We start from the raw sequence: 12,801 nt of genomic DNA on the forward strand, positions 1-12,801 counted from the left end.
TAGACTTAGGCACAGCAGCAATACGTTACAATCTTTCCAGACATCATACAAACCCAGTGGCTATGTACACACAGGACAGACTTTGAGAGAAAGCAGGTATGCGACCACCAGTACCTCTGTAACTGAAATTATGATCCATTTCTTCTTCCTCCTTTTCAAACAAAGCACTTGATTGGTAATTAGTAAAGCTGTATGAATAATGGGTTGGGGGTTTTTTTTGGTTCACTGGCAAGTCTGAAAAAATAATTAACAAATGGTTTTGGATCAAACAAACAATTTTTCAAAATCTTTGGCAACCCAAAAAGTTGAAAAAAAAAATCTATATCAGCTCAAAGTTTTGTTTTGACAAAATGAAACATTTTGTTTCAATTCTGACCATTTAAAAATGTTTTGTTTTTAATTAACAAAATTTTGAAACAAGGTAATTCAAACAGAAAAATCTAAACATTTCAAATCCCTTTTTTAGAACTTTTTTCATCCAAAACAATTTGCTGCAAGCAACACGAATTCCCAAAAACATTTTGGTGTCACCAAATCTACATTATTTGCCAAAAAAGTTTTGTCTAAAAAATTTTCTGCAGCACTACCCATTAATACTTCTGCCACATTTACCCTGCCAGCATGTGTTGCTTGGTTTCTGTGGGCCTTAGGATTTCTTTCCTCTACTTCTAATATGATTTAGTATGTAAGAATCCTATTGCCTAGTCATGCCTCTGCACTTTACTACTCTTAGAATCATAGAATATCAGGGTTGGAAGGGACCTCAGGAGGTCATCTGCTTAAAGCAGGACCATCCCCAACTAAATCACCCCAGCCAGGGCTTTGTCAAACCTGACTTTAAAAACCTCTAAGGAAGGAGATTCCACCACCTCCCTAGGTAACTCATTCCAGTGCTTCACCACTCATCTGTGCCTGGTCTACAATGCGGGGGAGGGAGGGCGGGAAATCGATCTAAGATACGCAACTTCCGCTGCTAGAATAGCGTAACTGAAGTCAACGTATCTTAGATCGACTTAGAATCACTTACTTTGCATCCTCACGGCGCAGGATTGATGGCCACCGCTCCCCCATCGACTCCGCTTCTGCCTCTCGACATGGTGGAATTCTGGAGTCAATGGCTGAGTGATCGGGGATCAATTTATCGCATCTACACTAGTGACCGAACTATTGGGAATCAATTTATCACATCTAATGTAGACGCGGGTAGTGTATACGTACCCCTAGTGAAAAAGTTTTTCCTAATATCCAACCTAAACCTCCCCCACTGCAACTTGAGACCATTACTCCTTGTTCTGTCACCTGGTACCACTGAGAACAGTCTAAATCCTCTCTTTGGAACCCCCTTTCAGGTAGTTGAAAGCAGCTATCAAATCCCCCTTCACTCTTCTCTTCTGCAGACTAAACAATCCCAGTTCCCTCACCCTCTCCTCGTAAGTCATGTGCTCCAGCCCGCTAATCATTTTTGTTGCCCTTTGCTAGACTCTTTCCAATTTTTCCACATCCTTCTTGTAGTGTGGGGTCCAAAACTGGACACAGTACTCCAGATGAGGCCTCACCAATGTCAAATAGAGGGGAACGATCATGATCTGCTGGCAATGCCCCTACTTATACAGCCCAAAATGCCATTAGCCTTCTTGGCAACAAGGGCACACTGTTGACTCATATTCAGCTTTTCGTCCACCATAACCCCTAGGTCCTTTTCTGCAGAACTGCTGCCCAGCCATTCGGTCCCTAGTCTGTAGCAGTGCATGGGATTCTTCCGTCCTAAGTGCAGAACTCTGCACTTGTCCTTGTTGACCCTCAGATTTCTTTTGGCCCAATCCTCTAATTTCTCTAAATCCCTCTGTATCCTATCCCTACCCTCCAGCCCAATTTAGTGTCATCTGCAAACTTGCTGAGGGTGCAGTCCATGCCATCCTCCAGATCGTTAATGAAGATATTGAACAAAAGCAGCCCCAGGACTGACCCTTGGGGCGCTCCGCTTGATACCGGCTGCCAACTAGACATGGAGCCATTGATAACTACCCGTTGAGCCTGACGATCTAGCCAGCTTTCTATCCAGTTATAGTCCAGACATCCAGCCCATACTTCTTTAACTTGCCAGCAAGAATACTGTGGGAGACCGTATCAAAAGCTTTGCTAAAGTCAAGGAATAACATGTCCACTGCTTTCCCCTCATCCTACTCTTAAGTTAGAACTAATAATAATACATGATATAGGCAGAGCATATAGAAATACCTATTGTCAAGGTTGCACAAACTCTATTGTAAGGGGTCACTTTTAATTACTTATAATTTTGACAGTTTTATTCTTCTCAGCCCAGCAGAAAATATTTTTCAGAAGTCTGATAAAAAATTTGGTCAGCAATTTGTGTTTACATGGGGGTGTGGATAGAAATAAAAATTTCCCATAAAAAGTTTGCACCTTTTTTAAAACAGCTCTGCACTCACTAGTAGAAAACAAGAACTTGAAATTTTGCACAGAGACAGTCGTTAGTCGCAGACCATGTGTGGCACTACCTTTTACTACATAATACCATGAATGTGTTTCAGATTTATCTTTTAGAAGTGTTATGACAGGTGAGGAACTGCTCTGTACTAATCTAAGAATACTGAGAATTAATAATTTTATAAACACTGCATGAGACCTCGGCAGGTGAAGTGATTGTATAGTGGGTTATAAGACTTTTCTGTATAAATGCCTTCATCTTGCTGAATAGGGGAGCTGTGTGAAGAACAAACAAGAAAGTAACACAATGGCTTCTCAGATTGGAACACCCAACACATGCTGAAAGATCATGGGGCAAGCTGTTAGCTTCAAGGACCCAATTTCCAACAGGTCACAAGTTTTGCTTTTGCCAAACCTGAAATCCTGAAGATCATAGAATATCAGGGTTGGAAGGGACCTCAGGAGGTCATCTAGTCCAACTCCCTGCTCCAAGCAGGACCAATTCCCAACTCCAATTCCCAACTAAATCATCCCAGTCAGGGCTTTGTCAAGCCTGACTTTAAAAACCTTTAAGGAAGGAGATTCCACCACCTCCCTAGGTAATCCATTCCAGTTCTTCACCACCCTACTAGTGAAAAAGTTTTTCCTAATATCCAACCTAAACCTCCCCCACTGCAACTTGAGACCATTACTCCTTCTTCTGTCATCTGCTACCACTGAGAACAGTCTAGATCCATCCTCTTTGGAACCCCCTTTCAGGTAGTTGAAAGCAGCAATCAAATCCCCCCTCATTCTTCTCTTCTGCAGACTAAACAATCCCAGTTCCCTCAGCCTCTCCTCATAAGTCATGTGTTCCAGCCCGCTAATCATTTTTGTTGCCCTCCACTGGACTCTCTCCAATTTTTCCACATCCTTCTTGTAGTGTGGGGCCCAAAACTGGACACAGTACTCCAAATGAGGCCTCACTAATGTCGAATAGAGGGAAATGATCACATCCCTCGATCTGCTGGCAACGCCCCTAGTTATACAGCCCAAAATGCCATTAGCCTTCTTGGCAACCAGGGCACACAGTCAACTCATATCCAGCTTCTCATCCACTGTAACCCCTAGGTCCTTTTCTGCAGAATTGCTGCCTAGCCATTCGGTCCCTAGTCTGTAGCAGTGCATGGGATTCTTCCTTCCTAAGTGCAGGACTCTGCACTTGTCCTTGTTGAATCTCATCAGGTTTCTTTTAGCCCAATCCTCTAATTTGTCTAGGTCCCTCTGTATCCTATCCCTACCCTCTAGTGTATCTACCACTCCTCCCAGTTTAGTGTTATCTGCAAACTTGCTGAGAGTGCAATCCATGCCATCCTCCAGATCATTAATGAAGATATTGAACAAAACTGGCCCCAGGACCAACCCTTGGGGCACTCCGCTTGATACCGGCTGCCAACTAGACATGGAGCCATTGATCACTACCCGTTGAGCCCGACAATCTAGCCAGCTTTCTATCCAGTTATAGTCCATTCATCCTGCCCATACTACTTTAACTTGCCGGTAAATAGCTAAATAGCTAAAAAGCCCTTCACAGAAGAAATGGGCTGGGGGGGGCAGGGAGGGGGAAGGTGTTTGAACTAGGGTGACCAGTCAGCAAGCATGAAAAATTAGGGCAGGGATAAAGAGTAATAGGACAAAGCCCCAAATATTGGACAGTCCCTATAAAATCAGGACAGCTGGTCCACCCTAGTTTGAATTGTCAGAAGCTATCAAGGGACACAGAGATTGCATGGAGGGAGTCTGAAGAAGTTGATCCAGGGAATGGTAAGCCTCGGAGAAAATCAGTCATTCATGAAGACTTGTTCGTTGTTTTAAAATGTCTTTTTCTGTGAGATGCTTTGGTTCTAATACTTGGCTTTAAGAAGACTGTCTGTTCACTGGCACATAGCACCAAGAGCAAAGGATTAAAGCAAAAAAGACTTATGTGCATTGGTCTTACCTTTACTGTAATGTTTCATTGCCAACTTCTGTAAGTTCTCTTCTGCCCAACTACCTCTATCCCTGGGCTGGGAGAAGCAGACTGCTCTGCTGTGTTCTGTCACTCCTTGGATGTGTCTCCCTGCATCCCTGTCAATGCTCACAAACGCAGCCTGACAGCCCACCCAACCCCTTCTTCCCTAGGCAAGCATTTCTAAGGTTTGAGCATCCCCTTTAATCCTACATATAGGACTGGGAAGAATAAACCTTCCCAGCATAGCTGGAGCCAAGCCAAGGGTATTGCCCAATGAATGGCTTCCCCATTGTTTCCTCAAGGACCCTTGGTATTCTCTCTGGCAGAACCATATCTATTTCATTTCCTGTTTATTTCCCCTTTCTAGTCTTTTTTAACTATCTGCTGCTAGGCAGGAAAATATCAAAGAAGGAAACTGAAGAATGCCTGCTATTTATAAAAAAACCCACAGCTATTTCCTTCACTCTCTCCTGGGAGAATTGCATGAGTCTATCGCAGGAGACAGGTACTGGTTAGAGGCCTGAGACCTGATGCAAAGAGAGCAGGTAGGGTCAGAGATGCAGTTAGGCCGGGAACCATTATAGTGATGGCATTATTTAAAAAATAATGTGACCACGTCATAACACTAAGTCACAATGCATATTGAGATAGGGTGAAATCAATGTTGTGCAGAGGTGGGCAAACTATGGCCCACGGGCCACATCCGGCCCAGCCCCTGAGCTCCTGGCCTGGGAGACTAGCCCCTTCCCCCGCAGCCTCAACTCACTGCGCTGCTAGCGCAATGCTGTGAGTTCGTGGGCAGCGCAGCTGCAGAGCCGCAGCCTGGCCCGGTGCTCTGTGCTGTACAATGGTGTGGCTGGCTCCAGCTGGGCGACGCGGCTGCCTGTCCTGGTTCTCTGGGCGGAGCTGCTGTAGCACCACCAGCCACCAGTGCTCCAGGCAGCGCGGTAAGGGGGCAGGGAGCTGGTGGGGGGGTGTAGATAGAGGGCAGGGGAGTTTGGGGGGTGGTCAGGGGCGTGGATATGGGGCGGGAAACAGGGAGGTTGAATGAGGGCAGGGGTCCTGGAGGGTCCGTCAGGAATGAGAGAAGGGGTTGGATGGGGCAGTCAGGGCAGTCATGGGCAAAGGTTCTGGGGTTGGTCAGGGGCCAGGGAGCAGGGGAGGTGAATGGGGCAGGAGTCCCGTGGAGGCCGTCAGGGAACAGGCCGGGTTGGATGGGGAAGGAGTCCTGGGGGGACCATCGGGGGGTAAGAACCAGATAGGGGGCAGGGGCCAGGCCATGCCTGGCTGGTTGGAGAGGCACAGCCTCCCCTAACCGGCCCTCCATACAATTTTGGAAAGCCGATGCAGCCCTCAGGCCAAAAAGTTTGCCCGCCCCTGATGTTGTGCATGCAACTTTAACTTTGTCAGACCCAGAATTCTGATGCTTCACTTTGCAATCTCACTATTATTTTAATACAGTTTTTGTACTGAACTATTAATATTCATTGCAGTTCTATAATGGCTTCCATCCAAGGCTCTTAAGGAACTTAACAAATCCTGGAGCTAGATTCTGCCATCCTTCCGCACAATAAAAATAGTATCTTACTGCTCAAGTACTTCCAGTGGACTCAGTGGGAAAAAAGATACTTGTGATGGGATGTATAAATCCCGTGCCACTGCACCGGTGAGAAATGGCAATCTTGGAGCAGAAGCTTTAAAAGAGAGAAGCTCGGTTCAGAAGAGCCCAGCCCTGGGCTGGCAGGTGGACAGACCCTGCGCTGCTAGCTCCCAGGAAGGAGCACTATGGAGGATAAAACTGGCAGAGGGTTCTTGCAAACTGCACAATAGCCCTGAGCGCACACAGCCAGACAATGGCTCTTCGGGTATCTCCTGAAAGGAGGAGGCCAAACAGGAGAGTAGTGAGTAAGAGTAGGGAGGTGATTTTATCTCTGTATATGGCATTGATGCGACCCATACTGCATACACCGCATACACTTCTGGTATCCGTATTTTTTAAAGGATATCGAATCACTGGAGCAGGCACAGAAAATAGCTACAAAAATGACTTGAGGGCTGGAGAAAATGCCTTACAATGAGGGACTTAGAGAGCTCAATCTGTTTAGCTTACCCACAAGAAGACTGAGGTGACAATTACAATGTAGAAACACCTTCACTGGTAACCAGGTAATGGTTACCAGGTAAGAAATTGGTCTTTCATGTAGCAGAGAAAGTCGGTATGAGAACCCATGTCTGGGAGCAGAAGCCAGACATTAAAACTGGAAATACAGCACAAATTTCTAATACTGATAGTGGCGGATTAGCCACTGGGTTAACAGGGCCCAGTCCAATTGGGGGGCCCCTCAGAAAAAATAGATATACAACGTTCCCCACAACTGCTGTGCCTGCCAGAGAGCAGGGTCAGGGCATCGGGGCTTGCCCAGCTGACCTGATACTCCTGAGCAGTGGGGCAATGCCCCACGCCCCAACCCAGCCCCCCCAGCAGGAACATCGAGTGGGCATGGGAAGTGTGTCCTGATCCAGCTCCCTGTCAGGAATGCTGGGCAGGGGAAGCCTCCGTGTCCCAACCCAGCTCCCCAACAGGAGCGCCGGGATGGGGGGGGAGCAGGAAGGACTTCAAGCAGCAGGGGTGGAGAGGGGGCCCCCTTGCTCTGGCCCGGGGCCCCACAAACCCCTAATCCGCCTCTGTTCCAAAACTTAATCCCCCTCAGTATTCAGGTTACCAAGGGAGGTGGTGGATTCTCCATCGCAATGTCTTCAAATTAAGAGTGAGTGCCTTTCTAGACGATATGCTTTAGCCGAACAAGTTACAGGTGAAATTTAATAGCCTCAAATATAAAGCAGGTCAGACTAGATGCCCTAATGGATCCTTTTGATCTTAAACTCTATGAATAACTCGATGTTTCTGCTAGAATGATCAGCAGTTAAATAGCTGATTATATATAAATCATCACTAGGATTCAGAATCAGACTAATTCCCATCTCTGATTTATTACTGAAGACTGGAAAGTACAACACTGCAGCAGTTACACTCAGTTTTCATTTTTAAGGTTGTTTTCACAATCCTGAGGGAGATAAAAAAAATAATGAAAACTCCACTTCTGGAACAAAATTCTAGAGCAAGAAGCAGATTAAGGATGAAATTCTACAGCCCCGATGCAAGGTGAAAGCTGTTAATTTTAGCTCCACTATTACACTGTGGTATTTTATGAAAATTACTTTGTATATTTGTGTTTCAAATACTTAAACATTGTAAAATTGTTTCCAAAATTAGATACTTTAATACAATTCAGCATCTCACCAATTATCCTTAATCCTGTTACTAAAATCAATCAATGAATATCTGTTGTTCTTCAAAGTGGCTTCTGCATATTCCTATAAGTCAGAGTCTACCCATGTGAGCAAGAAGATGTAAGCTCTACACTGTACAGAGACAGCCGAGGTGTTATCTGAAAGCTGATTTTGGAGGTGCATGAATGGCTCCATAGTTTAAGATGCATTGAGATTTGTACTTAGCAGAATGAGTCACTCTATTTCATGCTTTAGTGATTGAATTTAGTCGAAATTTAACACTAACTCTTTGGTCTAAGTTTTACTAACTTTGCCAGAGGAAATATTTTTCAAGCAAGCACTTTTTGAAACTTCCCTCGAGTTTCATTTCCCCACTCCCACACACCAATAACTGAAGAATCCTACAAACTCGCCTAATGTTCAGGGATAGGACAGTTTTCAAAATTCACACTGAAGAAAAATGTTTCCCTCTTACTCATCACACCTAATTTAGCTCTGCAAAGACAAGCTGACAAATTCAAGTTACTCCAACTACTTTCATTCTCAAACATCACTCCGTCTACCTCACTGAGATCCCAGCTGCGTTGCTCAGATACATCCCAGCAGCCCCCCCATCCAAAGGAGCCAAAGAAGCAGTCTGAGCAGCAGTGCATGGGAAAGAGGCAAGAAGTTCCCTAAAGGACTGTTTCCTCAACTCCCCTTGTGCCCCAGCACCTTGGGGAGCTCTTGAGTGCCTTGCAGAGAAGCATTAAAATGTATGGCTGGAAGGGACCTTGAGAAGTCATCAAGTTTAGGCCCCTGCACTGAGGCAGAACCAATTAAACCCAGACGACCCCGACAAGCATTTGTCCAACCTGTTCCTAAAAACCTCCAGTAACAGGGATTGCATAAGCTCCCTTGGAAGCCTATTCCAGAGCTCAACTACCCTTATAGTTAGAAAGCTTTTCCCAATATCTAACCTAAATCTCCCTTGCTGCAGATTAAGTCCAATACTTCTTGTCCTACTTTCAGTGGACATGGAAAGCAACTGATCACCATCCTCTTTATAAGAGCCCTTAATGTATATGAAGACTTAGGTCTCAGTCTTCTTTTCTCAAGACTAAATGTGCCTAGTTTTTAAAAAAATCTTTCCTCATAGGTCAGGTTTTCTAAACCTTTTATCATATTTGTTGCTCTCTTCTGGGACTTTCCTCCAATTTGTCGATATTTTCCTTTAAGGGTGCCCAGAATTGGACACAGTACTCCAGTGAGGCCTCACCAGTGCCCAGCAGAGCAGGAATTATCTCCCACGTCTTAAAATGTGACAATCTTGTTAATACATTCCAGAATAACAGTACCCTTTTTTGCAACTGCATCAAATTGTTGACTCATAGTCAATTTGTGATCCACTGTAAGCCCCAGACCCTTTTCAGCAGTACGACCACCTACCCAGTTATTCCCCATTTTGTAGTTGTGTATTTGTTTTATCTTCCTAAGTGAATCACTTTGCACTTATCTTTATTGAATTTCATCTTGTTGATTTTAGACCAATTCTCTAATTTGTGAAGGTCATTTTGAATTCTAATCCTGTCCTCCAAAGTGCTTGAAAACTTTCCCCGCTTGGTGTCATCTGGAAATTTTATAAGCATACTCTCCTCTCCATTAGCCAAGTCATTAATGAAAATACTGACCAGTACTAGGCCCAAGACTGACCCCTGTGGTATGCCACTAGATATGTCCTCCCACTTTGACAGCAAACTATTGATCTTGGAATAATTTTTAACAGCTCCAAGATTCCTTCAGCTAGTTCCTTAAGTGGTCTAGGATGAATTTAATCTCTGTCTCAGGATCTTCTTAACATATGCGCAATGGGCCAGTGGAAGTCTCCATTCCACTATCATACTCTTCCCCACCCCCCTTCTGCTCTAACAAACCTATGACTTCTGAGTGGAATGGGAAAATGGAGTTGAGCTGGGATAAAACCACTGTCTAGCTCATCAGAGAAGTCTGACTAGTAGAATGGTACAGTAGCATTCTCTTTACTGGGATGAATTTGCTGTCCCACTCAAATAGAAAAAACTATTTTTAATCTTTATTTAGCAACTTTTATATTTTAAAAATAGCCTTAGAATTTCCCCATATTAAAGTATTATTTAAAGGTACAGCATTATTCAAAGGTGGCCGCACTGTAACTGGAATTTAGCATTGGTCATTCCCATTCACTGTTATTGGGCTGAACTGAAACAGACTCCTTGGAAGGTGCCCAGTTTAAGTGAGCATAAATATATTATTTACTATAAGTTAACAAAAAATCATATATGTAGAAATGCAACAGTGGCTGGATTAACAGCTGTTGAAACTAATTTCCTGATTCTTTTCAATTTTAATTGTGCACCCACAATGACGTATTGAGGTTTTGGTTTGTTTTAAACAAAAGAAAAAAAGTGAGGTATTCCACTTCACTAGTTTACAAACTTCTTGCTTAGCAACTATTTCGCTTCCAGATCTCGTAAATTCTTTATATCAGTTTATGTGCAGGGCTAGATTAAGGCCTAGACTCAATAGACTGATACCCAGGGACCCAACTGCTGGAGTCACAGGACAACACAATCTCAGCCTTCGTTACAAAAAAAATCCCCCCCCCCCCCTTCACAGTTGTAAAGAAACTCTTCAGAATATTACTTCAGTCTATCTAAGCCTCTCCTGAGTCTGTAGACAGCTTGAAACAATGGCTGCAACAGGTGTGAACTGCCCCATTCATCTTAACCGAGACATTTGATCCTGGGTAGGGGGAGGGTGTCTGTCAACAGAACAGGATTGTAGTGGGAGTTAGGGAAACCCTTGCTGATGCCATCCTATCATAGTACTTGCTGGGGTGATATCAGCAGGACACACACATACACGCTCTTGCGCTCCCTCCCCCCACCTGTTGCTCTTATATCTGAGTGCTAAACTCTCCCTTCATGGAGATGGACCACAGCCCACCTAAAGACAGAGCATCAGGCTCCAAGGAAGGGCCAGTCTGCCACAAAAAGAGTGGTGCTAGTCCCCTGCCAAGCCAGCACCCAGCTCTGGTGTGGATGTTCCTGCAACTGCCAAATCAAGGAGGGTTTGGGCTCCTTGCAGGGCCAGACTATGCACATTTATAGGGGATGTGTCCAGAGCCCTGAATATACTTAATCTGCCCCTGCATATGGGTTTAATTAGGCTATGCAGGTACATACCTGTAGACTTAAAGCAAATGGGATTTTACACCTTGATTCAAAGGGACTACAGTTTTCACCAAGAAAATTACCTATTGTGCCTGCTCAGTATACAGTTTTCAACCAGTAATCTCCTAAATGAAACCCAATGTGCTGCACACTGGAGGATGCTAGCCCAAGTTTAAAATTCAGATCTCTGCCCTGAAGAGTCTGCAATCTAAACAGATAGCTTATAGAAGGAAGAAGAGCAGAAGCTCACATGTATATGGTCATTTTCATTATTTTAGCCGAGTAATTTTGTTTAAACCATTGCCTGTTTAGTTAACATTTCATGAAGAGAGGTTATATGCCTCTTGTAATAAGTAAGGTTTATAGAAGGATTTGAAGGAGGAAATGGTGAAGACACTGCATGCAGTGCCAAGGGTCAGACTTTGCTCATATTTTCCAAAGAACTTCACTCAAGACAGAGACCAAGCATGGAAAACTTGAGCCCAAACAGTTTATACTAGTAAAATATTCACATGAGCCAACAGGGTTTTAATGGAATCATTTTATAACTCAACTATGACAGATACAACCAAGCTACTGCTTACTGCTTCTGAAGCACCATTCATCCAAAGGTATCAAAGCACTTTACAAACATTTATTACATCTGACAACTGGCCTATGAGGCAGATGATATCCCTGCTTCGCAGATAGGTAAGACAAAAGAACTGGGAATAGAATCCAGCAGCACCAGTACGTGCTCCAGATCACAAGGCCTCCAACAGAACACAGTTTGAGACAGTCATCGGGTTATATATGGATAGTTCTTGTAGCAATGAATTGCACTTGCAATCCCAGGTGAACCATATCCAGTTCAAGAGAATGTCCAGTTGCGTCCCTCTGTGCTGAATGACTGTTTTTATGGACACCTATCCATTAGACAGTAGTTTAAACCCCAAACTCACCTCAAATTATTCTGCCCTCTCAAACGTGGAAATGTATACATAGAACTTAGACTCGTAGGTGTTGAGGTCAGAAGGGAACCATCATGATCATCTAGTCCAACCTCCTACACATTGCAGGCCACAGAACTGCCAGTCTTAATTGCAAGATCTACTCGGGACAGGCATTTGTGATTCCAGTCACAGTGAAGTAGAGAAGACAAAAATTCTCAGTGCTCTTTAGTCATGGAGTCACAAAGTAAAACAAATGTAGTTTAACAAATGTAATTTCAAGAGCTGTGCGCACATCAGCAAGGCACAAGTTTCATTCCTTTTACACAGAGCAGCAGACACAAACATGTTGTAGGACAGAGGTGGACAAACTACAGCCCGTAGAACCATCCTGCCCAGGCCCCAAGTTCCTGGCCCAGGAGGCTAGCCCCCAGCCCCTCCCCTGCTGTCTCCTCTCCCCCACAGACTCAGCTCGCTTGCTCCGCCGCTGGCGCAATGCTCTGGGCGGCAGGGCTGTGAGCTCCTGGGGCAGTGCAGCTGCAGAGCCTGGCCTGACCCAGTGCTCTGTGCTGTGTGGTGGTGGCAGCACTGCCCAGCTTCAGCTAGGTGGCGCAGCTGTAGCACTGCCAGCCACTGGTGCTCCAGGCAGCGCGGTAAGGGGGCTGGGGGGGGGTTGGATAGAGGGCAGGGGAGTTCAGGGTGGTGGGCAGGGGTGTGGATGGTGGTCTGAGGGAAATGGGGTTGAATGGAGGCAGGGGTCCTGGGGGGGGCAGTGAGGAAGGAGAGGGGGTTGGATGGGGTGGCAGGAGTTCCAGGGGCAGTCAAGGGACAGGTAGAAGGGGTGGTTGGATGGGGCAGAGGTCCCGGGGGGGCCATCAGGAATGCGAGGAGGGGTTGGATGGGGCAGGGTTCCCAGAGGGGCCATCAGGGAATGGGGGGGTTGGATGGGGCA

Source organism: Mauremys reevesii, linkage group 3, assembly GCF_016161935.1.
Source record: "Mauremys reevesii isolate NIE-2019 linkage group 3, ASM1616193v1, whole genome shotgun sequence".
NCBI lineage: Eukaryota > Metazoa > Chordata > Testudines > Geoemydidae > Mauremys > Mauremys reevesii.